Here is a 15618-nt window from a genome sequence, read left to right as displayed (position 1 = left end):
CAAGCCTGAAACTGAGTGCTTCTACTGCAAACGAAATGGTCACTGGAAGCGGAACTGCCCCAAACATTTGGTGGATAAGAAGGATGGCAAAGTGAACAAAGTTATATTTGATATACATGTTATTAATGTGTACCTTACTAGTGCTCGTAGTAGCCCCTGGGTATTTGATACCTGTTCGGTTGCTAAGATTAGTAACTCGAAATAGGAGTTGCAGAATAAATGGAGACTAGTTGAGGGTGAAGTGACAATGTTTGTTGGAAGTGGTCCCAAGATTGATATAATCATCATCGCACACTCCCTATACTTTCGGGGTTAGTGTTGAACCAAAATAAATGTCATTTGGTGTTTGCGTTGAGCATGAACAAGATAGGATTGTGTTTATTGCAATATGGTTATTCATTTAAGACAGAGAGTAATTGTTATTCTGTTTACATCAATAAAACCTTCTATGGTCATACACCCAATGTTAATGGTTTATTGAATCTCGATCTTAGTGATACACATATTCATAATATTGATGCCAAAAGATGCAAAGTTGATAATGATAGTGCAACATATTTGTGGCACTGCCATTTAGGACATATTGGTGTAAAGCGCATGAAGAAACTCCATGCAGATGGGCTTTTGAAATCACTTGATTATGAATCATTTGATACTTGCAAACCATGCTGCTACGTCTTGAGCTAGCGTTGGTTTTCCCCGAAGAGGAGAGAGTGATGCAGCAAGTGTAGCGTAAGTATTTCCCTCGGTTTTGAGAACCAAAGTATCAATCCAGTAGGAGGCTCCTCAAAAGTCCCACGCACCTACACAAACAAACTGAGAACTCGCAACCAACGCAATAAAGGGGTTGTCAATCCCTTCACGTCCACTTGCGAAAGTGAGATCTGATAGAGAGATAATAATATATTTTTAGTATTTTGTAATATAGATGCAAAAAGTAAAGATGCAAATAAAAGTAGATTGAAAGCAAATATGATAAAAGATAGACCCGGGGGCCATATGTTTCACTAGAGGCTTCTCTCAAGATAGCATAAGTATTACGGTGGGTGAACAAATTACTGTCGAGCAATTGATAGAAAAGCGCATAGTTATGAGATTATCTAGGCATGATCATGTATATAGACATCACGTCCATAACAAGTAGACCGACTACTGCCTGCATCTACTACTATTACTCCACACATCGACCGACTCCTGCCTGCATCTAGAGTATTAAGTTCATAAGAACAGAGTAACGCATTAAGCAAGATGACATGATGTAGAGGGATAAACACATGCAAGATGATATAAACCTCATCTTGTTATCCTCGATGGCAACAATACAATACGTGTCTTGCAACCCTTTCTGTCATTGGGTAAGAACACCGCAAGATTGAACCCAAAGCTAAGCACTTCTCCCATGGCAAGAAAGATCAATCTAGTAGGCCAAACCAAACTGATAATTCGAAGAGACTTGCAAAGATAACTCAATCATACATAAAAGAATTTAGAGAAGATTCAAATATTATTCATAGATAAACTTGATCATAAACCCACAATTCATCGGATCTCGACAAATACACCGCAAAAAGAGATTACATCGAATAGATCTCCACAAGAGAGGGGGAGAACATTGTATTGAGATCCAAAAAGAGAGAAGAAGCCATCTAGCTAATAACTATGGACCCGTAGGTCTGTGGTAAACTACTCACAACTCATCGGAGGGGCTATGGTGTTGATGTAGAAGCCCTCCATGGTTGATTCCCCCTCCGGCAGGGTGCCGGCGAAGGCTCCAAGATGAGATCTCGCGGATACAGAAGGTTACGGCAGTGGAAATTATGTTTCGTGGTGCTCCTGGATGTTTTCGGGGTCCATAGGTATATATAGGAGGAAGAAGTACGTCGGTGGCCGCCCGAGGGGCCCACGAGACAGGGGGCGCGCCCTACAGGGGGGCGCGGCCCCCTATCTCGTGGGCCCCTCGGAAGCTTCTTGACTTGCACTCCAAGCTCTCCGGATCATGTTCGTTCCAAAAATCACGCTCCCAAAGGTTTCGTTCCGTTTGGACTCCGTTTGATATTCCTTTTCTTCGAAATACTGAAATAGGCAAAAAACAACAATACGGGTTGGGCCTCCGGTTAGTAGGTTAGTCCCAAAAATGATATAAGTGTGTAAAACAAAGCCCATAATCATCCAAAAGGGGTAATATAATATCATGGAACAATCAAAAATTATAGATACGTTGGAGACGCATCAAGCATCCCCAAGCTTAATTCCTGCTCGTCCTCGAGTAGGTAAATGGTAAAAAAGAAATTTTTGATGTGGAATGCTACCTAGCATAATTCATAATGTGATTTTCTTTATTGTGGCATGAATGTTCAGATCCAAATGAATACAAAATAAAAGTTCATAATGATAAAAGAAATAGTAACACTTCAAGCATACTAATCAAAGTAATCATGTCTTCTCAAAATAACATGGCAAAAGAAAGTTCATCCCTACAAAATCATATAGTTAGGCTATGCTTCATTTTCGTCACACAAAGATGTTCCCAACTTCTATACCCCCGATGACAAGCCAAGCAATTGTTTCATACTTAAATAATCTCAAACTTTTTCAACCTTCACGCAATACATGAGCGTGAGCCATGGATATAGCACTATAGGTGGAATAGAATATGATGATGGGGATTGTGTGGAGAAGACAAAAAAGGAGAAAGTATCACATTGACGAGGATAATCAACGGGCTATGGAGATGCCCATCAATTGATGCCAACATGAGGAGTAGGGATTTCCATGTAACGGATGTACTAGAGCTATAAATGAATGCTTAACAAAAGAAAACTAGTGGGTGTGCATCCAACTTGCTTGCTCACGAAGACCTAGGGCATTTGAGGAAGCCCGTCGTAGGAATATACAAGCCAAGTTCTATAATGAAAAATTCCCACTAGTATGAAAAAGACAACTTTTTTTATGAGACTCACTATATGAAAAACATGGTGCTATTTTGAAGCACAAGATATGAGATTCACTACATGAAGAACAAGGTGCTACTTTGAAGCACAAGTGTGGAAAAAGAGATAGTAACATTGCCCTTTTTATTTCTTATTTCTTTTTTTTTCTTTTTTTTTCTTTTTTTGGGCCTTTCTTTTTTTGGCCTTTCTTCTGTTTTTTCTTTGGGCAATGTTCTAATAATGATTATCATCACACTTCTATTTGATTACAACATATGAATTACAACTCAAAACTAGAACAAGATATGACTCTATATGAATGCCTCCGGCGGTGTACCGGGATGGTGCAATGAATCAAGAGTGACATGTATGAAAAATAATGGATGGTGGCTTTGCCACAAATACGATGTCAACTACATGATCATGCAATGGCAATATGACAATAAATGCTCAAGTCATGTATATGATTATGATGAAAGTTGCATGACAATATATCTCGGAATGGCTATGGAAATGCCATAATAGGTAGGTATGGTGGCTTTTTTGAGGAATATATAAGGAGATTTATGTGTGATAGAGTGTATCACATCACGGGATTTGGATGCACCGGCGAAGTTTGCACCAACTCTCAAGGTGAGAAAGGGCAATGCACAGTACCGAAGAGGCTAGCAAAGGTGGAAAGGTAAAAGTGCGTATAATCCATGGACTCAACATTAGTCAAAATAACTCATATACTTATTGCAAAAATTTATAAGTCGTCAAAAACCAAGCACTACGCGCATGCTCCTAGGGGGATAGATTGGTAGGAAAAGACCATCGCTCGTCCCCGACCGCCACTCATAAGGATGCACAAGCTAGGTACACTTCATGTTTCAAATTTGTTACACAACTTTAACCATACGTGCATGCTACGGGACTTGCTAAATTCAACACAAGCATTCTTTAAATTCATAATTACCCAACTAGCATGACTTTAATATCACTATCTCCATAAACAATTATCAAGTATCAAATTGATCATAGCATCCAATTCACTTCCTATGATAGTTTTCATTCAAATAACCATGATGTTTAAGACTCTCGAAATAATATAAGTGAATCATGAGAGTCTAGCAATTTCTTCAAAATATAACCACCGCCGTGCTCTAAAAGATATAAGTGAAGCACTAGAGCAAACGACAAACTACTCCGAAAGATATAAGTGAAATTCAATGAGTAGTCAAATAATGTAACTATGTGAAGATTCTCTTCCATTAAAGAATTTCAGATCTTGGTATTGTATTCATACAGCAATCAAAACAAAATAAAATGACATTGCAAGGATAGCACAACTCATGTGAAGAAGCAAAAACTTAGGCTCAACCGATACTAACCGATAGTTCTTGAAGAAGAAAGGTGGGATGCCTACCAGGGCATCCCCAAGCTTAGATGCTTGAGACTTCTTGTAATATTATCTTGGGGTGCCTTGGGCATCTCCAAGCTTTAACTTTTGTGTCTCCTTAATTCCTCTCATATCATGGTTTCTCTTTTTATCAAAAGCTTCATTCACAACAAACTCAACAAGAACTCGTGAGATAGGTTAGTATAAACCAATGCAAAACCATATCATTCTCTACTGTAACAAATCACTAAAATTATTATTCAACATTTCATACTAAATGCCTCTGCATATTTAATACTCCTATCCTCAAATAGAATCATTAAACAAGCAAACATATGCAAACAATGCAACTATAACAGCAATCTGCCAAAACAGTACAGTCTGTAAAGAATTCAAGAGTATAAATACTTCCCTGACTCCAAAAATTATGAACTAAAATTCCCACTGTAATAAATTTATCATAGATTAATATGCAAAAATATTCGACGTTATACCATTCTCTGACTTTTCTAGGGAATTTTTGCAACAGCGGTAAACTTTCTGTTTTCAAACAGCAACATGTATACTAGCAAAATAAGCATGGCAAAGGCTATCCTTGACTTTTTTATTGAAACTGAAGATGCAAAACATTATTCTAACTAACAGCAAGCAAAAACTAACAAAATAAAATGACGCTCCAAGCAAAACACATATCATGTGGCGAATAAAAATATAGCTCCAAGTAAAGTTACCGATGAACAAAGACGAAAGAGGGGATGCCTTCCGGGGCATCCCCAAGCTTAGGATCTTGTTTGTCCTTGGATATTACCTTGGAGTGCCTTGGGCATCCCCAAGCTTAGGCTCTTTCCACTCCTTATTCCATAGTCCATCGAATCCTTACCCAAAACTTGAAAACTTCAACCACACAAAACTCAAAACAAAACTCGTAAGCTCCGTTAGTAAAAGAAAATAAAACCACCACTTAGGTACTGTAATGAACTCTTTATAAATTCATATTGGTGTAATATCTACTGTACTCCAGCTTTTCTATGGTTCATACCCTCCGATACTACTCATAGATTCATCAAAATAAGCAAACAACACAATGAAAACAGAATCTGTCAAAAACAGAACAGTCTGTAGTAATCTGTATCAAACGTATACTTATGGAACTCAAACAATTCTGAAATAAATTGCTGGACCTGAGTAATTTGTCTATTAATCATATGCAAAAATAATCAACCTAAAATCACTCTCCAGTAAAAAATGGCAGCTAATCTCGTGAGCGCTAAAGTTTCTGTTTTTTACAGAAAGATCATATAAACTTTACCCAAGTCTTCCCAAAGGTTCTACTTGGAACTTTATTGAAACAAAAGCTATAAAACATGATTAATACAGTAGCATAATCATGTGGACACAAAAAAAAGTAAGGATAAATATTGGGTTGTCTCCCAACAAGCGCTTTTCTTTAATGCCTTTCTAGCTAGGCATGATGATGACAATGATGCTCACATAAAAGATAAGAATTGAAACATAAAGAGAGCATCATGAAGAATATGACTAGCACATTTAAGTCTAACCCACTTCCTATGCATAGGGATTTTGTGATCAAACAACTTATGGGAACAATAATCAACTAGCATAGGAAGGCAAAACAAGCATAACTTCAAGATTTTAAGCACATAGAGAGGAAACTTGACATTATTGCAATTCCTACAAGCATATATTCCTCCCTCATAATAATTTTCAGTAGCATCATGAATGAATTCAACAATATAACCAGCACCTAAATCATTCTTTTCATGATCTACTAGCATAGAAAAGTTCCTACTCTCCACATAAGTAGAATTCTTCTCATGAATAATAGTGGGAGCAAACTCAACAAAATAACTATCATGTGAAGCATAATCCAATTGAAAACTAAAATCATGATGACAAGTTTCGTGGTTATCATTATTCCTAATAGCATACAAGTCATCACAATAATCATCATAGATAGCAACTTTGTTCTCATAATCAATTGGAACCTCTTCCGAAATAGTGGAATCATCACTAAATAAAGTTGACACTCTTCCAAGTCCACTTTCATATTCATCACAATAAGATTCAACATCCTCCAAAATAGTGGGATCATTACTTCCTAAAGTTGTCACTCTTCCAAACCCACTTTCATCAATATAATCATCATAAATAGGAGGCATGCTTTCATCATAATGAATTTGCTCATCAAAACTTGGGGGACAACAAATATCATCTTCATCAAACATAGCTTCCCCAAGCTCGTGGCTTTGCATATCATTAGCGTCATGGATATTCAAGGAATTCATACTAACAGCATTACAATCATGCTCATCATTCACATATTTCATGCCAAGCATTCTATGTAATTCTTCTTCTAGCACTTGAGCACAATTTTCCTTTTCATCATACTCACGAAAGATATTAAAAAGATGAAGCGTATGAGACAAACTTAACTCCATTTTTTTGTAGTTTTCTTTTATAAACTAAACTAGTGATAAAACAAGAAACAAAAAGATTCGATTGCAAGATCTAAAGATATACCTTCAAGCACTCACCTCCCCGGCAACGGCGCCAGAAAAGAGCTTGATGTCTACTACACAACCTTCTTCTTGTAGACGTTGTTGGGCCTGCAAGTGCACAGGTTTGTAGGACAGTAGCAAATTTCCCTCAAGTGGATGACCTAAGGTTTATCAATCCGTAGGAGGCGTAGGATGAAGATGGTCTCTCTCAAGCAACCCTGCAACCAAATAACAAAGAGTCTCTTGTGTCCCCAACACATCCAATACAATGGTAGATTGTATAGGTGCACTAGTTCGGCGAAGAGATGGTGATACAAGTGCAATATGGATAGTAGATAAAGGTATTTGTAATCTGAAAATATAAAAACAGCAAGGTAACTAAAGATAAAAGTGAGCGTAAACGGTATTGCAATGGTAGGAAACAAGGCCTAGGTTTCATACTTTCACTAGTGCAAGTTCTCTCAACAGTAATAACATAGATAGATCATATAACAAGCCCTCAACATGCAACAAAGAGTCACTCCAAAGCCACTAATAGCGGAGAACAAACGTAGAGATTATGGTAGGGTACGAAACCACCTCAAAGTTATTCTTTTGGATCGATCTATTAAAGAGTTCGTACTAGAATAACACCTTAAGACACAAATCAACCAAAACCCTAATGTCACCTAGATACTCCATTGTCACCTCAAGTATCCGTGGGCATGATTATACGATATGCATCACACAGTCTCAGATTCATCCAACCAACACAAAGTACTTCAAAGAGTGCCCGAAAGTTTCTACCAGAGAGTCAAGAACGTGTGCCAACCCCTATGCATAGGTTCATGGGCGGAACCCACAAGTTGGTCACCAAAACATACATCAAGTGGCACATGATATCCCATTGTCACCACAAATAAGCACGACAAGACATACATCAAGTGTTCTCATAATAGACTCAATTTGATAAGATAACTTCAAAGGGGAAACTCAATTCATCACAAGAGAGTAGAGGGGGAGAAACATCATAAGATCCAACTACAATAGCAAAGCTCGGGATACATCAAGATCATGCCATAGAGGGAACACGAGAGAGAACACGAGAGAGAGAGAGAGAGAGAGAGAGAGAGAGAGATCAAACACATAGCTATTGGTACCCGAGGGTGAACTACTCCCTCCTCGTCATGGAGAGCGCCGGGATGATGAAGATGGCCACCGATGAAGGATCCCCCCTCCGGCAGGGTGCCGGGAAGGGCTCCCGAGAGGTTTTTGGTGGCTACAAAGGCTTGCAGCGGCGGAACTCCCGATCTATCTTGATTCTCGATGGTTTTAGGGTATGTAGGCTTATATAGGCGAAAGAAGTCGGTCAGGGGGGTGCTCGAGGGATCCACGAGACAGGGGGCGCACCCAGTAGGGGGGGCGCCCCCTATCTCCTGGCCTCCTCGAGGATCTTCTGACATGCACTCCAAGTCTCCAGGATCCTATTCTTCCCAAAAATAACGTTGTCGAAGGTTTCATTCCGTTTGGACTCCGTATGTTATTCCTTTTCCTCGAAATACTGAAACAGGCAATAAAACAACAATATGGGTTGGGCCTCCGGTTAATAGGTTAGTCCCAAAAGTAATATAAAAGTGTATAATAAAGCCAATAATCATTCAAAACAGATAATAAAATAGCATGGAACAATCAAAAATTATAGATACGTTGGAGACGTACCACTTACCATGTTTTCAATCTAAAGGGAGATGCAAAAATTTTGCTTAGAAATTTTTACGTAGGATTGGCTTTGCATCATAGACAACTCTTGGATTTTTTCGTGAAAGGGAATTTTACTGAGCTTGATGTTAATGCTGCCTACGAAATTTTAGAAGGAATTTTGGGGGTTCCACCACAAAAGGAAGGGTTCTCTTTCACCCTAGAGGGAGTTCAAATTTTGGAAGAACTCGGTGATTCGCATAAACATATTGTTGAATTGCAAAAATATATTGAACCTCTCAAACATCTCAATGGTAGTATCAATCGTATGAACACTTTGATTATCCTTTGCAATAAACGGTTGGATATTTTAGATCTCAAGATGGTTTCTTTCCCGGAAAGTTTAGGGAAGCACAAAGAGCCTCCCGGATTTGAAAAGGCCCTTACTAAAGTGGCAAAGATTATAGAGGGTAACACTTAGATCCTACGCGTTATGCCTAGCTAGGGGCGTAAAACGATAGCGCTCGTTGGGAGGCAACCCAACTTGTATCTTTTTGCTTTTGGGTTTTCTTGCTGTTTTCAATAAAATACCCAATTATGCCTCTGATTAGATGTGTTTTTGTGGTTTAAATTAGTGTTTTTGCCAAGCAAGGCCTTTGGGATGGTTTGGGTGAAAGTTGATTTGATCTTGCTGAAAAACAGAAACTTTTACACTCACGAAATTATTTTTCATTTTTATTAGTAGAGTGATTTTGAGCTGATTCTTTGTGCAGAAGATTAATAAACAAATTATTCATGTCGTCCTAATTTTTCATAATTTTTGGAGTTACAGAAGTATTCGAAGTAGTCAGGTTGCTACAGATTGTTCTGTTTTTGACATATTCTGTTTTCTTTGTGTTGTGTGCTTGTTTTAATGATTCTATGGTTTTTAAGAGTTTTTTCCATAGAAAAGATGGGATATAGTAGATATAATGCAAAAATAAAATATGAATAGGTTTGCAACAATACTTATAGTAGTGATTTGCTTTCTTATACTAACGGATCTCATGAAGGTTTTGTTGAGTTTTGTGTGATTGAAGTTTTGAAGTTTTGGGTGATCTTACTATGGATGAAGGGATAAGGATTAGCAAAAAGCTAACCTTGGGGATGCCCGAGGCACCCCAAGATAATATTCATGAAGTAGCAAGCAACTAAGCTTGGGGATGCCCCTGCTTGGGGATGCCCCCGAGTGGCATCCCCTCTTTCTTCTAACAACCATCAGTATTTTACTTGGAACTATATTTTTATTCGTCGTATATTATGAGTTTTTCTTGGAGCGTCTTGTGTGATATGAGTCCTTGCTTGTTTTTCTTTGTGTTTTAAGTCTTGAATCCTTGTTGGACACACCCTTTTGAGAGAGCCAAAAATTATGCTATGCTTGCTCCTATGCTTCACTTAAATTTTTAGAGCCATGGAATTGCTCTAGTGCTTCACTTATATCTTTTTGAACATTGTGTGCTTTGTTATTTTTGAAGAAATGCTCTCATGCTTCACTTATATTTATTTGGTAGTTAGTAATTTTTTTTAGAAATTCTCTCTTGCTTCACTTAGACTATTTTGATAGAAATAAATACTATGTTCATGTTCTTCACTTAAATTTGTTTGAGCTTATTAAAAGCAACATATGAAAATAGTCCCAAAGTGATAGATATCCAAGGAGGATATAATAAAAACTTTCATGAAGATCATTGGACAAAATAAACTTGATTCTTAGTAATGATTTTGAGATATGACGATGTGATATGTGAGTCATGTTGATGAGTAATTGTGCTTTAGTAAGAATATTGATGTTAAGGTTTGTGATTCCCTATGCAAGCACGAAATCAATAGTTATGCAATGAAATTTATATCCTAGTTGTGGTGCATTATTCGGTGTTACTTATGCTTAATGCTTGGGTACGAGATTTTTCGTTTCTTGGTTGGTCGCTTTTCAATCTTTTTGCTAGCCTTCATTTTGCACTAAGTATGATCACTACTTGTGCATCCAAAACCCTTTAAACTAGTTTTGCCATATGAATCCACTATACCTACCTATATGCGGTATTTCCATGCCGTTCTAAGCAAATTTGCATGTGCCATCTCTAATTTTCAAAATAAATTTCTCTTTCTAATTCCCTTTGTCCATTGGTATGTTACTTGCCCGAGATTCGATTGTCGGTATCTTCATACCTAGTTCAATCTCATTACCGGCAAGTCTCTTTACTCGTTCCGTAATACATCATCTCGTGACTAACTCCTTAGTCGTTTGCTTGCAAGCTTATGATGTGTATTACCGAGAGGGCCTAGAGATACCTCTCTGATACTCGGAGTGACAAATCCTAATTTTGATCTATGCCAACTCAACAGACACCTTCGGAGATACCTGTAGAGCATCTTTATGATCACCCAGTTATGTTGTGACGTTTGATAGCACACAAGTATTCCTCCGGTATCTGGTAGTTGCATGATCTCATAGTCTGAGGAATATGTATTTGACATTAAGAAAGCAATAGCAATAAAACTGGATGATGATTATGCTAAGATAACGGATGGGTCTTGTCCATCACATCGTTCTCGTAATGATGTGATCCCGTTATCAAATGACAACTCATGTCCATGGTTAGGAAACCTTAACCATCTTTGATCAACGAGCTAGTCTAGTAGAGGCTTACCAGGGACACGGTATTTGTTTATGTATTCACACATGTATTTAAGTTCCCGATGAATACAATTTTAGCATGAATAATAAACCTTTATCATGAATAAGGAAATATAAAATAACAACTTTATTATTGCCTCTAGGGCATATTTTCTTCAGTAGTCATCTTGCCCATGAGGCATTGTTCGCATGTATCAAATGTTCAAAGTCAAGTGATTCCATAAGTCCATTAATATGGCGTTTCTTCATGTGCTTTACACCAATATGACCTAAGCGATAGTGCCACAAGTATATGGTACTATCATCATTCACTTTGCATCCTTTGGCATCAATATTATGAACATGTGTATCACTTCGATCGAGATTCAACAAGAATAAACCATTCACATTGGGTGCATGACCATAGAAGATATTATGCATGTAAGTAGAACAACCTCTATTCTCTAACTTAAGTGAATAACCGTCTTGTAATAAACAAGATATGGATATAATATGCATGCTTAATGCGGGCACCAAATAATAATTATTTAGGTATAAAACTAATCCCGAAGGTAGACATAGAGGGAGTGTGCCGATGGCGACCACATCAACCTTGGAGACATTTCCAACACGCATCGTTACCTCGTCCTTAGCTAGTCTCCATTTATTCCGCAGGTCTTATTTCTAGTTACAAATGTTAGCAACTGAACTAGTGTCAAATACCCAGGAGCTACTATGAGCACTAGTAAGGTACACATCAATAACATGTATATCAAATATACCTTTGTTGACGTTGCCAGCCTTCTTATCTGCCAAGTACTTAGGGCAGTTCCGCTTCCAGCGACCATTCCCCTTGCAATAGAAGCACTCAGTCTTAGGTCTCGGTCCAACCTTGGGTTTCTTCACGGGAGTGGCAACTAGCTTGCCATTCCTCTTGAAGTTCCCTTTCTTTCCCTTTCCCTTCTTGATATTGGTGGTCTTGTTGACCATCCACACTTGATGCTCTTTCTTGATTTCTACCTCCGCGGCCTTAAGCATCGCGAAAATCTCAGGGTCATCTTCTTCATCCTTGCATATTATAGTTCATCACAAAGCCCTTATAACTTGGTTGAAGTGACTGGAGAACCTTGTCAATTGCTACTTCATCCAAAAGATTAACTACCAACTGATTCAAGAGGTTGAAGAACCTAGACATTTTGAGTACGTGCTTAGTAACAGAGCCATTCTCCTACATCTTATAGCTAAAGAACTTGTTGGAGGTGTCATACCTCCCCACACGAGAGTGAGCCTGAAATACCAATTTTAGCTGCTGAAACATCTCATATGCCCCGTGGTGCTCAAAAAGCTTTTGGAGCACCGATTCTACACCGTAAAGCATGCCCAATTAACTATCATGTAGTCAGCATTTCTTGCCTGCCACACGTTCATAGCATCTAGATTGGAGGGAGCGGGTCGCACACCTGGCAGTGCATCAGGGACAATGATACGTGTTTGTCACAGTAGGTCACGTTTTCTGTCATGCATGTACATCCGTGGTGATTTTATGACAGAATCAAGATAGTCATGCTTGTGTTGTCATAGAAGTGTTCCATGACAATACTCAAATTATCATCACGGAAATGTCCACTTCGATGATGATAAATGGCGCATCATGGAAGTGTTTTCATCAAGGGTAACCAACACATGGCATCCACCGCAACCGGTCGCCGTTAAGCTATCGAGTTCGGTTTTGGATCTGATAACCCGTTAACAGCCACGACCAATGACGATTTTCCACATGTAAATTTCTCATTGGTCGAAGGAGCCACATGTCAGCTTCGCGTTGGGACAGATTCCATCCATCCAATGGACGAGACGTGCCTATGATACGTCGACACATGGCATGGCCCAACAGAGGCCCATATAGGTTAAAGAGGCCAACCCATTTGACTTGGTCAAAAGCTAGCGGGCCGGCCCATGGAAAGCCTGTTAATGGCATGTTCGCATGTAGCCCATTTATAGCCCGGTAACTCATGGCCCGTTATGGCCTTTCCAAATTTGGCACGGCAGTGTCATGTGGGGTGCCCAATATAACTCCAGCCCATTGTCACTTACGGCCCATGTATGGCTCATGACGTCTTTCGGCCCATATGAGACCATTTGTAACTATGGGCCCTGCTTTAACGGCTCGTGGTGATTTTGGCCCATAATGAACAATAAATCACTTTATACCCATTAACAGCTCATGATTCAGTTGGGCCGTTTCCAACCCGTGTTATCGTTCGGCCTTCTAAGGGCCCATATATTCTTGGGCTCATTTCCATCCCTCGATTACTTACGGTCCATTACTGGCCTATTTCGCTAATGGGACAAATTCAGCATGTGGTTACAGTCGGCCAGTTTCTGGCTCGTTAACCCATTGGGTCGCTTTCATCCCCTCATGTATTCCAGACCATTAACAACCCGTTATACATGTCGATAGAATTAAGCCTATGATATATACCGGCATGTTAACAGCCCATTATGGTTGGGCCCATAAATGGACGATTCCGATTTTAGCCCATATGTGGTCCGCTATTGGTCCACAAATAGTAGGACCCATGTGTGGCCCATGGATCCTACGACCCATAGAAGGCCCATGGATCCTATGGCCTGTAAGAGGCCAATGGTCATTACAGCAGGTAGTAGGCCCATGGTTATTGTGGCCACTGGCAAACCGCGGAAAAAGGACTGGCTACAAGCAAACAAATAAACAGGACAATAAGAAAATAAATAAGAAAGCAACTTACACTAGGCTATTACGGTTATTACACATATTACATCCACTGGGCATCAAAGTTCGCCACCAGTGCAAATATAGGGAACAACAAAGTAGCATATTGCATACACTGGGCGTCTAAATTGGCCACCAGCGCAAATAAACACGGGGGCAAAACAAGTCCAGAACCGAAACAACTTCAGAAGAGCTTAAGAAACGTTATCCTAGGAATCCACCATGCTGGCAATAAGCTTAGCAAGCTTATTAGTTTTCCCTTGTTTGGCGCTAAAATCCTCCAACTCTTGATGTTCCACCAGAAAGTATGCATCTGAATTCCGCAGAGACTTCCTCAATCCTTCGGCTTCTTGTTGCAGCACGGTTGATCGATGTCTTTCAGCTTGTAGTTGAGACTCAAGAAACCGAACTGATTCAGACAGCGAGTTCGAAGAGCTTGTGCCAGCTTTAGTGGCCAGTAACTCGAACACTACATCAAAGACAGGACTTTGGGTTGTCTCACTGTCTTCAACATAGTTTTCCTTGTCTGTTTTATAATCTTTGTTGGAGACCAACAAGGTTATCTCACTATCATGAACCTTATCTGCATTACTTTCTTTATCATTACTTAATTGGTATTTTTCTCCAATATTCTGTCAGCATTCTAAAGGAAGAAACAAGTCGACACATAACAGATTTAGCATGTAGTATATGAAACTCATTTTCGTGAACCAATTCAGTAGTAAGGTGGACATGATTAAACTAACAAGTCTTCTATTGTGAAGTAGTACATAATAAAAGTATCAAACAAACATATATCTATATGCTATGGTCACTGCATTGTCTTGCCAAATCAAATCATATCAGTTCAAGACAAAGCAACATTGAAAGAATATAAGTGTGGGAAACTACACATCATCAAGATTTTAGATGGGTACCAAGGGTATACATGTACAACTAACAACACTATTGGGTTAGTCCCAAAAAAATGATATAAAATAGCATATAAAGCATCCAAGATTGATAATATAATAGCATGGAACAATAAAAAATTATAGATACGATGGAGCAGGGATCGATCGGCTGCAGTACATAGTGGGATCGATCGCTCGTGTTCAGTAGTAGCTAGTTAGTGCGATCGCTCGGGTTCAGTAAGCGAACACCTCGCTCGGGTTCAGTTCACGAATGCCTCGCACACACACGCGTACGAGAGTAAAAGTGCTAGTTATCGACTAGAGGGGGTGATCGACTAGAGGGGGTGAATAGGCGATTTTTATGAAAACCATCAAAACAGACAATGTATTCGAAGATGAACAAGAGAAACAGAGACTAAGCAAAATACAACCAAAGTGAAACTACACTAGCCATGCACGAATATAAGTGATGAACAAAGACTAGTACTAGCTAGGTAGAACAGATCAGGTTAGAAAGATAGTGTGAAGACAAATATGCAATCAGAGGGAATGTCTTCACACAATGTCTTCGAACAGAATAGACAAACAAAGACTTCGTAAAACTAAACAGTAAGTAAAGGAGTGAAGTGATAGAACCAGTTGCTCGACGAAGACAAGGATTTGGTAGACCAGTTCCAGTTACGGTGACAACTGTACGGTCTAGTTAGGGAGTCTGAGATTGAACTCAGAAGACCACGTCTTCACCTTATTCCCCTTGACTCGGGAACAGAGGGGGTAATATATTGATGACTGGCAAATTCTCAAGGATAG

Source organism: Triticum aestivum, chromosome 5B, assembly GCF_018294505.1.
Source record: "Triticum aestivum cultivar Chinese Spring chromosome 5B, IWGSC CS RefSeq v2.1, whole genome shotgun sequence".
Lineage (NCBI taxonomy): Eukaryota > Viridiplantae > Streptophyta > Magnoliopsida > Poales > Poaceae > Triticum > Triticum aestivum.
This window is presented reverse-complemented; position numbering follows the sequence as displayed.